The following is an 8,292-nucleotide window of genomic DNA, read 5'->3' as shown; positions in this document are numbered from 1 at the left end:
TACTTTAGGAAATGCTTACTTGTATTTAATAATAATAATAATAATAATAATAATAACTGATACTTAGGTTTTTGATTAAAATTTCTATCTATTATATAATACCAATAAAAGAATGTGTCTTCTATTTTTAAATACTACTACCACCACTACCACTACCAATACTTCTAAACGAAATGGTGCACTTGTAAACAGGACTGCTTTTTGTTTAGCAGAATTATTCACTGACTGAAATTTAGTAGTAAGTTGCAATTAATAGGTCTATTGGATCAATGGAGTTTCCAGAGAAAATGACTCATCAAATTCCTTCTGATTCAATGGGCCTGCTCTAGTTGCAACTCAGACCTGGATTTTATTAATGAAAGATCATTCAAAGTATGACTTAGTAAACTGGTTTCTTTCCACAGTTTATACAAGAAAAAAAAAAGTGGGAGGAAATACTTTATCAAAATGGAAAATATTCCCATCTGTGGGTGATCACAGAACAAAGGAAGGCTAATCGCCTTAGTGAAAATACAAAGGAGTCGACAACAGGTTTCCGAGCCAGTGGAGTCTCAAGGCAACACCATGAGAACTCTTTTTATAAACTTAGCATGAGTTATGTAGTATGTTGTTAGAATTCAGATATGATTATGGAGAAAGAGAGTTCCAGAAAAAACATCAACTTCTGCTTCATTGACTACACAAAAGCCTTTAACTGTGTTGACCACAACAAACTATGGCAAGTTCTTAAAGAAATGGGAGTGCCTGACCACCTTATCTATCTCCTGAGAAACCTATATGTGGGACAGGAAGCAACAGTTAGAACTGGATATGGAACAACTGATTGGTTCAAAATTGGGAAAGGAGTATGACATGGTTGTATATTGTCCCCTGGTTTATTTAATTTATATGCAGAATAAATCATGCGAAAGGCAGGGCTAGAAGAAACCCAAGCCAGAATTAAGATTGCCGGAAGAAATATCAACAACCTTGGATATGCAGATGATACCACTCTGATGGCAGAAAGTGAGGAGGAACCTGTTAATGAGGGTGGAAGAAGAGAGTGCAAAAAAGTGGTCTGAAGCTCAACATCAAAAAAACTAAGATCATGGCCACTGGTCCCATCACCTCCTAGGAAATAGAAGGGGAAGATATGGAGGCAGTGACAGATTTTACTTTCTTGGGCTCCATGATCACTGCAGATGGTGACAGCAGCCACGAAATCAAAAGACTCCTGCTTCTTGGGAGGAAAGTCATGAGAAACCTAGACAGCATCTTAAAAAGCAGAGACATCACCTTGCCCACAAAGGTCCGCATCGTCAAAGCCGTGCTTTTTCCAGTAGTGATGTATGGAAGTGAGAGCTGGACCATAAAGAAGGCTGACTACTGAAGAATTGATGCTTTTGAATTGTGGTGCTGGAGGAGACTCTTGAGTCCCCTGGACTGCAAGGAGATCAAACCTATCCGTTCTGAAGGAAATCAACCCTGAATGCTCACTGGGAGGACAGATCCTGAAGCTGAGGCTCCAATACTTTGGCCATCTGATGAGAAGAGAAGACTCCCTGGAAAAGACTCTCATGTTAGGAAAGTGTGAAGGCAAGAGGAGAAGGGGACGACAGAGGATGAGATGGTTGGACAGTGTCATCCAAGCTACCAACATGAATTTGACCCAACTCCAGGAGGCAGTGGAAGACAGGAGGTCCTGGCATGCTCTGGTCCATGTGGTCACGAAGAGTCAGACATGACTTAACAACTAAACAACAACAACAACAACAAAACCTTACGTGGAAGACTCCATGCATGCTCACCACGAATATACTGATGTATACACATAGAGCCTTTTCACATACTGGCTCAATATGCAGAGGGTGTGGTATAGGGATATGTCACAGTGCCATTCACAGGCATGTGCTGCTGTGTGTGGTTGGAGGCACTAACCTACATGGCTCTATGGCCTCTTTCTTATGTTCCTTAAATGGCTGGAGTGTGTGCATACCATGTGAACCAGGTTATAATGCAATAGAGCTGATGGTGAAGGCAGAGAAAAGGAACTAGAGAACAGAAAGATGGGAGAAATGGACCATGACAGTTTCTTCATTTAATGCTTTATCAGGAGCATTAATGGCCTTGTAGAAGGAAAAGGTGGAATCTTGAAGTTGAATGACTCCCCATGAAATTATCTGCAAGTAAAAATCAAAACCCTGAAATACAACCTAAAATTAGGGTGAAAGTTTGAAGTACAGTCTGCTCCCTGCTAGATCAATCCAAGTCACTGCAGGGAAGACAGACAGACAAGCAGAATGGTGACTATTAAAAATATGGTTCCCCACTTCAATCTGAAGTGTCACCCTCTGATTCTATTGTATCACTAGAAGATGCCAAATATACAATCCAGACTACAATTCTGGATTGCAGTCGCATTACTCCCTCTCCTATCTCTGTTGCAGAAGCTTGGGAACAGTTAGAAGCTGTCCTTTTCCAGGACAACTTTTCTAGGCTTGGGTATAAGACAGTAGATGACCCATTTACAGAGCCATCCCTACTATTAGACAGAATGCACAATGCAACCTAGGCAACAAATTGGGTTTGTTGTCAAAGGACAGGTAATTGGTTGCTATTGTTATTTCTAAATGCCATCAAGTTGCCTCTAACTTACAATGACACTATGAACAAGCAACTTCCAAAATGTCCTGTCCTCAACTGCTCGGTGCTTGTAAACTCAAGCCTGTGGCTTCCTTTAGGGAGTAAATCCAGCTCATTTTGGTCTTCCTCTTTTCCTGCCCTTCCCATCATTATTGTCTTCTCCAGAAAATCCTGCCTTCTCATGATGTGTCCAAAGTAGGAGAGCCTCAGTTTCATTACTTTTGCTTCCAGAGATAATTCAGGCTTGATTTGCTCTAGGACCCACTTGATCATCTTTCTTGCAGTCCCAGGTAAGGTACGTTTAAAGTAGGTAGTTCTCCTAGAATGGAGAATTGTCATACTTATCGTGCAGAAAACCCAAAAATCCTTTCCCTCATGGTTGATTTACTATGAGATACGATACATCTTGATGGATGAGGTGGGGCATTTGCTGCTCTGTCTTGGGCAACAAAATACTTGAGCCCTTTCCAGTCATTTAGGTACTTATAAAATATTGTTAAGCTTGGGTAAGAGTTAAATTAAATCTGAGAGCCCCCTGCAGTTTTAAAAATGATATTTGGGAGGCATTTTCCTCCAGCACATGTGATAGGGGAGATCATAGATGTTCCCTGACACCTCACTCCCCAGCCATCTTGGAGAAAGGAAGAGATTGAAAAAAAGGTAATGGAGGGAAAAAAATCCTTACCTTGGCTTCACCAGGAGCAACATGAGCATATGCAATTATAAGATAGCTGGCAGATGACAGAGTTAGTTAATGTAACAAGCCCTGTAAAGCATTTAGCCACATTCCAGTGTTTAATCAGCTGTGTAAAGTGCAATATCTATCTTTCAATTTTATGCCATTAAGGGAGACAAGATTTTGATTAGGTACTTAATCTGGCCAAGAGGAAAACAGGCCCACAGCAAGCCCACAATAGGCTGCGAAAAGGGGCATTGGACGAAGAATTCGATAAACGAGAGAGACAGAAATTTAACATAAAAGAGAATTAGTGCAGCTCCTTTCAATTTAGTGCACAGGTTTTTATGGACTAATCAATTAGAGTCTGTGGCTGTGCTGCTGGGAAGTGGTGCCGTGTTAGTGGCTTTGCCATATTAATTCTGTTCATTATGCTGAGGTCAGACGGAGTGCTTTGGGGGAAGCCACCTTCATTGAGCGGGTCACATCCCGGGCATTTTCTCTGTTCTTTGGGGACAAAGAAGGGATGCTGGACATGGGTGCAAAGAAGCTCAGAAACTCTCTGTGTGTCGTTGTGATCTCTAGGCTTGGGTACAAGACACGGAGAACAAAACATAATAAGAATGTACTTTAGGGACATCTTGGCTCATTGTTTGTTTCTGAACTATGTTAGGGCTCACTCACGATAATATTCCGCAGTCACTAATGTGGAAGGTTGGAAAACAACAAGGATGTCTTAAGCACAGCATTTGCACATAAGGAAAAAAAATTCCTGGGTGTAAATTGCTTAATGCATGTTTGTCACAAGTGGTGATTTATTTCTGAATGAGAGAGTGGCTTGGATTAAAGCTTGCCTGGAAATTTCACAGTCTCCTCTGGAAGCATTACTCCTTTCTCCTAGATGGTAGGGGTGGCCTGTGCTTGCTGAAAAGTAGGCAGACAATTGCTACATGCTCAGAGACACTGTGGTCTTGATTTTTACCTCTTAACATGCAAGGGGTTTGGTCATCCTGGCATTGAAACTCCTCGCTTCCACTTCTGGCTCATGTAACACCTACCCTAGTTAAGCAGAGATAGGTGAATCTACCACTTCTGCTTTCTAAACATTTTCAGCTTTTTAAAAATCTAAAATTCTTTCTAACTCATTTCTGGAGAAATTTGCAAATTTGCAACTGAATGGAATTCACACCAAGCAAAATCTATAGGAACGGTTAACTCCAGCATGGAGAGAACTTTGCTGTACCAGCTTGCTATGTAGCTGCTAAAAATAGGGAATGTGTCAGGGGGAAAAAAGCAATGTTTATTCTAATTCAGCAACATCTGCAGCAAACATGGTTGAACTTCAAATATGCAGGGATTTAATTCCAATATTTTCATAGTTTAGTATTCGAAGTTTATTTCTGGAATAGAAGATGCCAGTTTCACATTTTCCCACATTATAATATTGCAATCTTAAATTCATTTATTTTCTATGTAGAAATAAGCAAATTTTGGTACGTTTTTACTAAAACGAACAGAATTCTAACTCATCTGTAAGCAATAGCTACTTGTCATGATTTGAAGTCTGTTATGCCTTGAAGATCTTTTCTTTGATTAGAAGACAGTAAATAAAATATACTTTCTTGTATATATAAAGAAAAAAATCTTACCAAAATTGGAAGGGTCTAACAATTTCACATTAGTAAATTAGTATTATTTTTGGCACTTCACAAAGCTGAATCAACGAATGCAATATTTCCAAGGACAGCTGCATTAGTTTGTTTCTGTGACAACAGAAACAGAAGCATCATGGTACATTTAAGGCTAAAATATTTGGTGTGAGCTTTGTTCTAACACATAGGAAATCTAAAAAACACACAGCATGGAATACATTTTATCCCACCTGAAATCTTTTATTAATTACTTTAACTAGAACATTGATGGAATGCTGTTGTACATTGTGTGAACATTTTCAGATCTGGAAATGTTATGCCTTCAAATAATTTTGCATAATGTTAGTGGCTCAGTGTTGAGCTACTAACATAATGCCGATCCCTAGACTGATATGTTTCATCCAATATTCTAACTAGAGCTTTTTTTTCTATGTTGGAAGTTTACTAAAATGTTTTTTTTTAAAAATCAGATCTTGTGATCAACTTAGCATATGAAAAGTTAAGGCAGCTTGTCCTACCCAAATGGATCAGGGAAATTACTAAAATGGAGATAGATGTCAAGTGAATCACCATTCCTTGGTTCCACATGACAAAAATTTATAACTTTCCATCCTATTTTGTTAGCAGGATTCTGGGCCAATTCAGAAGATTACAAGCAATCCTGTTGAGGTCAGTGCTCAATTACTTACTGCCAAGTAAATTAGGAGGAAAGCGATGACAAACCTAGACAGCATCTTAAAAAGCAGAGACATCACCTTGCCAACAAAGGTCCGCATAGTCAAAGCTATGGTTTTTCCGGTAGTGATGTATGGAAGTGAGAGCTGGACCATAAAGAAAGCTGACCGCCGAAGAACTGATGAACTGAGAGGACTCCCTGGAAAAGACCTTAATGTTGGGAAAGTGTGAAGGCAAGAGGAGAAGGGGACGACAGAGGATGAGATGGTTGGATAGTGTCACCAAAGCAACCAACATGAATCTGACCCAACTCCGGGAGGCAGTGGAAGATAGGAGGGCCTGACGTGCTCTGGTCCATGGGGTCACGAAGAGTCGGACATGACTAAATGACTAAACGAACGAACCAAGTAAATTAGTATAGGATTACAATCTTAATGAGCTCTTCTGTACTAATGGGTAGTTACAATTTGCTTTTTAAAAACCTATTTAATGAATGAGGTGGTGGTGATATGATGAAACACTTTGAATCAGCTTGTGTTCCTGCTGTGTTTTTCAGATGCTGTGTAATGGGCGGTAGAGCAAGACTGAAAAATTGTATTCAGAAGTATAAAACTCCTGTTTTTTTAAAAAAAATACATCGAGTGTTGTGTGTTTTAATATTTTTTTTTTAAAAAAAGATGAATACCACTAAGAAATTGAGAAGTTTAATGTATTTAGCGTAACTACCAGCTAGCTAGGGCTTTTTTCTCAACCAGGTGGCCTCGCTGACAGCACTTCAAGGGGTTATACAGATATTTTTACATACATTTAAACAGGGAAAGGAAGAAATTAAAGTGCATCAGAAGCAGAGCACAGAGGACTACGGACTACCCTGGCTTTTTTGAGCCTTTGGGCATGGAGCTGGACTCAATCCTGTTAGGTGTGAGGATCACAACATGTTCAAATCATAGCTCAGTTTTTGTTTACCAAGACTTTGGAAAACCTGTATCCTTTAGCAACAGGAGCTGATGTGGTCATGCAGACACTACAGTGTTACTTGAAAACAGATATATATCTGGTTTCATGAGAAAGATCCTGTGGCAAGCAAAATACTATGGTGACAACCCAGCTTGCATTTGGCTATGATTGCTCAAAGTTTGTATAGCTGCGCAGAACATTTTTTTTCCTCAAGCAGATCACTAACCTCTCCAAATTTCATTCTGGCTCCCCATATCCTTCATTAACTGTCACCGAGATGTAGAAGCCAATTGCAACCCATGAAGATGTGGAAGGCAATTACAACTGTGGTCTGTGTGAAATTGTTTTTCTACCAACATTAGCTGGTAAGTAATCAACAATGGCCTCAGAGCATCACATTTGAATCCAGAGAGATTTTAAAAACAGGCCCAAATCCTCTTATCTAGTTACTCTGGAGTAGCAGAAACAACATAATTTCTGGCGGTGAATTAGAGTTAAGTAATCTCCATAGACATTATTAATTGCACATTGAGTTGAATGTTTCATTCTACAGCTCAAAATGTATTTAGTGATTTCATAACTTGGAGTGATTGCATAGCTTCATGAGAGGATTTGGGCCAGATAATTTTGAATGGCAATTACACATGATTGCCTAATCTCTTCTAAAATGTTACAATTCAGACAGGTAGGTTTCTTGCTGTACTCCTGTGGAATCTTAGATTCAACGAAACAAGAGTTCTATGCCTCAGATCAAGCCCAGAATGAAGGATACTGGGAGACAACCAGTTTTGACAGCAATTTATAACTCTGGGACATCAACCTGATAACCTTTTCTGGAGACAGCAAATAAATCTGAAAGGCTACCTTGAATTGTGTCACTCTGACAAGACCTTTTGCTGCCTTGCTCTTCTAGCCCTTTCAGGTATTTGCTATAAGGATATTGAGAGGTCTCAGTACTAATATCCTCATGGGTCTAGAGAGGCTTGCAACATGACAACCTGGATTGCACACTCCATCTTTTTGTGAAAAACACATAGATCTCTCCTTGATTAGTTCAGGATCCTTTTCTTAGCCAAGAAGAAGAAGAAGAAGAAGAAGAAGAAGAAGAAGAAGAAGAGAATAATTCAGCAGTGTGGTGAACTTATTAAGCCAAATTATTAAAAACAAAAAGAGAAGTCAATGCATGGTGTTAATTGCTGAAGTTGCACTCCTGTGCACTGGTTATTCAAAAGGTGTGACTCATTTTCTTAATTCCCAATTTCTTAAGGAAGGAAATAAATAAATCTCAACACATATGGATGTGTTCATGGCATAGTTACTGGCCAAAGTCCTGTTGCATAGCATAGTAAACAACACGAGAGTAGGCCCATCGAAATGAAAAGGACTGGGTGAGTCAACATGTCTGTAAATTTGGCCCACTCTAATTGTGTCTGACAATGCTGAAGTGAGTTGCCATTATAGAAGGCACATTTTAATCAATAGAACTTATGCAAGAGTTGACTCACTAAATCCCCATTGATTTAATGGGCCTACTCTTGTGCTTGAAGAATTTTGACCACTGTCATGCAGGGCACAAGCTGCTCAGCTAAAGAAGGTCTTGTGCTAGCATGTGGCAGAGCATTCTAGAAGAAAGGTAAGAAGGTAGCAGAGTGCACATGGGAGAGATTGAACAGGATGCAGTGTAACCTTGTCAATTACTGATCATGTACC

General features: G+C 39.5%; 1 long non-coding RNA gene across 1 annotated transcript; it reads left to right on the top strand.

Moving 5' to 3' along the window:
• The first annotated feature begins 236 nt into the window (after positions 1–236).
• Positions 237–7,719, top strand: LOC140707066 (uncharacterized). The gene is made up of 2 exons (XR_012087060.2): positions 237–2,912; positions 5,578–7,719. It is a non-coding gene; the product is annotated as an uncharacterized LOC140707066 (long non-coding RNA).
• The last annotated feature ends 573 nt before the right edge of the window (positions 7,720–8,292 follow it).

Source organism: Pogona vitticeps, chromosome 4 (assembly GCF_051106095.1).
Source record: "Pogona vitticeps strain Pit_001003342236 chromosome 4, PviZW2.1, whole genome shotgun sequence".
Classification (NCBI taxonomy): Eukaryota; Metazoa; Chordata; class Lepidosauria; order Squamata; family Agamidae; genus Pogona; species Pogona vitticeps.
The sequence above is the reverse complement of the archived record's forward strand: the minus strand, read 5'-3'. Positions and strand labels throughout refer to the sequence as shown.